Source organism: Notothenia coriiceps, unplaced genomic scaffold (genome assembly GCF_000735185.1).
Source record: "Notothenia coriiceps isolate Sejong01 unplaced genomic scaffold, NC01 NC01_scaffold00019000, whole genome shotgun sequence".
Classification (NCBI taxonomy): Eukaryota; Metazoa; Chordata; class Actinopteri; order Perciformes; family Nototheniidae; genus Notothenia; species Notothenia coriiceps.
The window spans coordinates 950765-955604 of record NW_011351701.1 but is presented as its reverse complement, the minus strand read 5'-3'; positions in this window follow the sequence as shown (position 1 = coordinate 955604).

Below are 4840 nucleotides of genomic sequence, written 5' to 3'. Positions count from 1 at the left end.
TCCGTCGTTGCAACATCGTGTATTGTGTTTTGTGTTGTATATTTTATGTCTTTTGTCATTGATCCTCTCTTTTTTTCTTCCTGCTTTTCGTCAGTGTGAATGTAACACGTGTAAACCTGTCATCTCTTTCCACGTGGTGAATATGACGCTTCTCCGTCGACCACCATTCCTGAAGTCCTGTTGAAGTTAAATTTATAAGATAACTCTGTGTCAGCATTGCAAATTAGATTTTATCTCAATGCTTTTTATCTGGTTAAATAAATAATATAAAGTTGTACCGCTCACATGATGAACATTGATGTCTATGTGCCTTATTCTGTATTTGACATAATTGTTTCAATATATTGAGATAGTAAGTCAATATATTGACTTACAGGATTTTTTTTCCTGTGGCGCTTCCATAGAAATGCGCAGTGCATGGACCGAGAAGGACAAACAAATCAACGTAACACTGTAATATTGCAGATCAACAACACAGATACGATTCTAATTTATTCATTTTATATATATTTTATTTATATAATTAAATCGATTTTTTTGTTTGTTTTATCTGAGTGTTCCATGCAGGATCTGAATACCTTGAAGGCCCTGACGGTTTGCCACTGATTGATTGTTGTGCTTTTATTTAGGTCTTAATGTGTGCATATGTATAAATGTGTCTGTTGATTGTGTATATATAGGCATATACATATTTTTATTTATATTTGTATTTTTGTATTCGAGATTGTGGGAAATAGTATTTCGATCTCTCTGTCTGTAACTGCAGTTTGGCTTTTATCCATGTATTTTATACCTGTTGTGTTTATTTTATTATCTTTGCTTTTTAAAATGACTATTTTTAAATGCCTTTTTATAATGTGCTTCCACTGTATTTATTCTTAAATGTCTTTTATTGTATTATGTAAAGCCCTTAGGGTTGCCGTGTGCTGAAAGCCAGGTGTTATATGAATAAACTTGCCTTGCCTTGCCTTGTACACACAAACTGAAAGATTGCCAATAAAGTTCACTTGACTTTGACCAGCACTCGCCAGAGGCAAATAAATCATGACACTAGTTCGCAATTCGTAAGCTGGAGTCAGTGAAGCGTCCTTGCATTTTCCTAAAGAATGATAAGTCCAGGTACATTATTTCCATTTCACCATCACCAGCAATTTGCTAAATCTGGTCCATCCTCCCAAACATGACCTGAGCCTGAGGGGAAAGTGTCACATTCAAATATCTGGGTGTCTCTTCAACAAATGTTTACCTGACCATTCAAATTAATTAAGGATTTCACAAAACAGCTGAACTCTTTCCATGGTTGGTTGTGACTTTCAGATCATAAGTTGACTCTCAATTCAACTGAATGATTTTGGTATCAAATATATATTCACTTTTGAGCGTGTTTATAAAAGACTGGACTATTTGTTTTGTTTATATTTTGGAAGATAAATTACTCCTCTGTTTTATTTGGTTATTGTGTTAATTTCCCCAAAACTACATCCCATTCCTATTAAACCCATTTTTTTGTAAGTCAGATGAGTTACACATAACCTCCTGCATACAGTGCATTAGGCTGACCTTGTCAAAGGTCGTGTTGCCTAAAAATGTACTTTATTCCAGATGTTGTAATTTATGCAGCTACTGAGATTTGCAAAAAACATGTTAATTTGTTTCAGTGTAGAAAAAAATACTTGTTATGCTTTGATTGCTTTGATTGCTTTGTTTGTTTGTTTGTTTGTTTGTTTGAACGTGCTTTTATTTCGGCAGAGCTAATTTCACCAGCCATCCATCCATCTTCTCCCGCTTATCCGGGGTCGGGTCGCGGAGGTAGCAGTTCCAGCAGAGAGCCCCAAACTTTCTTTTCCCTGGCCACATCAACCAGCTCTGACTGGGGGATCCCAAGGCGCTCCCAGGCCAGCGAAGAGATATAATCCCTCCACCTGGTCCTAGGTCTACCCCTCGGTCTCTTCCCAGCTGGACGTGCCTGGAACACCTCCCTAGGGAGGCGCCCAGGTGGCATCCTAACTAGGTGCCCGAACCACCTCAACTGGCTCCTTTCGACGCGAAGGAGGAGCGGTTCAACTCCGAGTCCCTCCCGGATGACTGAACTTCTCACCTTATCCCTAAGGGAGACACCAGCCACCCTGCGGAGAAAACCCATCTCGGCCGCTTGTATCTGCGATCTCGTTCTTTCGGTCATGACCCATCCTTCATGACCATAGGTGAGGGTAGGAACGAAAATGGCCCGGTAGACAGAGAGCTGGTTGTGTGCACAAAATAACTTTTTGGGACTCACTAGTAATTTATCTTTAAAGGGGCTGGCCGGCTCTGTTGTGATTGGTCAACCGCTTAGAAATGTCCCGTCTCTTAGCCTATCACACAGTAGTACAATGTGTTGGAGCGCTAGCCAAAACAAGCACGAGTGTTACATAGTGATGTCACTACTGAAGTAAACAAAGGACTTTTAGACTTTGCATTTTCTGTTATAAAGAGTCCTCTATATAATTATAATTTTATATATTTGCACTTTTTCTTCCGTTTTGTTGCACCTGCCGCAAAAATAAAGCAGAACGAAATTCTCACTATCATTCTCTTTTTTCTATCAGGTGTGTGTGTGTGTGTGTGTGTGTGTGTGTGTGTGTGTGTGTGTGTGTGTGTGTGTGTGTGTGTGTGTGTGTGTGTGTGTGTGTGTTCTTCTGTGTGTGTGTGTGTGTGTGTGTGTGTGTGTGTGTGTGTTGTGTGTGTGTGTGTGTGTGTGTGTGTGTATGTGTGTGTGTGTGTGTGTGTGTGGGAACAATTTGGTCTCTATGTTTTAATAAAGCAACTTTCTGTACAAAAACAAAAAGACACGTACAATTTGTTGCTATAGGTTTTTCGACTTACAATAATCTGAAAATCTACGTAAAATCAAAAACGAAAAACTCAAAATCGCATTTTTCTTTTTCACATTAACAAGGATATAAATTTGTTTTCGCTCAAACTTACAAAAGTGTAAATTACAATGTAACCACAGGCTCGAACAAACTTTGTACCACACATTTTCGGTTGTACTTCATGGTAGCGCGTCCATATGTAATCATAGCTAGTCGGCAAAGACTGGTTATATGAACTAAACCAAAACCTATTTTTTGTTTACACCACAGGAAGACGACGAGATGTTTCTTCGAAAATAATTTCGGTCTATTCAGACAACTCACACACGATATCGAGTATATTCTTTTTAGTCGAGAAACTTTTACAAAAGACTTAGTTCCCAGATGCTTATATCGATTGAGTGTACTAGGGTTTGAAGTAGTACACGACATCATTGTAACGGAGATTTCGGGGCTGTAAATCCGGAGAATGGAATCGAATTCTCGAACGACGAGTTTTTCATAGTTAATTTTTAATAAAGATTCGTGTCAAACGAAGACACTTCGAACGTAGGACATCGGGCGACAATTTAAAGGTGAAATTTCTCCACAAAACCGACGGGCGTAGTAATTTTTGACGTATCTGGAGGCTCGTACACGGAACTGAGTGGCATTCACCGGGGAGTACGAAGTTATAAATGTTCTCGGCCCATTAATTAAGAATGTCTAGGTAGACGGGAAAACGAACAAATTAGATAAATATGTCGTCGGTACAAGACAAAGGTAGAAATGGTCAAATAAGGGTAGGGAGACGAGCGGACAAACGAACGTGAGAGTCTTCGTCGCTGGTAATAATACCCGGTAGTACTAACGTCAAGAGACCTCTATTTCTGGACACATCTACTGGTCTCCCTCAACTTCGAGTAATGATTCTTAAAACAGTATGTAACTTCGACGTTGGTAAAGATTGGAGGTAGTCGTTATACGTGCACCAGGACAATTTCAGTACGACTGTCACGGTTTATCACTCATAGTCTGACACCTTGAACTGTGTATTCTCTTACACTCGAGAATTACAACAGTAGAAGAAGTGCAAGGATGATAAAAGTAAGCTCAGTCATCTGCTAGTCCTTACAGCGAGTGGGACGAGTAGTACCTTCGAGAAAGTCACGTTTCGTGTCTATTATTGTCGATAATGCCAGGAGACGAATAAGTACAGTGTGTTAACAAAATATATAGACCACATACAATCCGAAATAAGTTACGCTGCCGACAATCCCGTCCTGTATATGTTACAGGGATGTATCCTTGAACGAGTTATCAATTGCGCGACTGGTCTGTAACCATAGTCGCACGATAACGGATTAGGTTCTCTGAGAGACAGTATCTACCTTGAAACCAGTTACTATAATCTGTTAATATTAGTGCAGGAATGTTCTGTTTCGGGATAGATCTCATACAGATTCAATCAATTTATTCTATATACAAAACTAACGTCACAAGCAGAGGATGTCACAACAAAGTATACTGAGGCACTGCGAAAATATTCTATGGGGACAAGTAAGGTGACAGTGCGTTTGAGTTGTCACTCCGTACAATACACGACTGGTACTATGTTAGACACAAACTTTACGAATATCGAAAACAAGTTCCAGAAACAGGGCATAAAGTTCGAACACGTTGGTTTGTAAGCAGATAGTTGTATGGTTTGGTCAGTCAATTCTTTATAAGTACTGTGTCCCAGCTCCTGGTTGACGGATAGAAGCAGACATGGCTGCTGTTTTTGTGTTATTAACCTTCATTGGTGACGTACAAAGTGATCCGTGTAATGTAGACTCACTATCAAACCCCTTACACCACATTACAAGTACTTTGTTTACCTCGCTTACCCTTCGTCTATAAACCGAGAAACAAACTAATTCGTTTTGGCCGGCAGCATTCATTCCTCGTTTTGTTCACTCCCGAATTACGAGTCACGATTTGTCATGTCACCACCCTTGATCGAA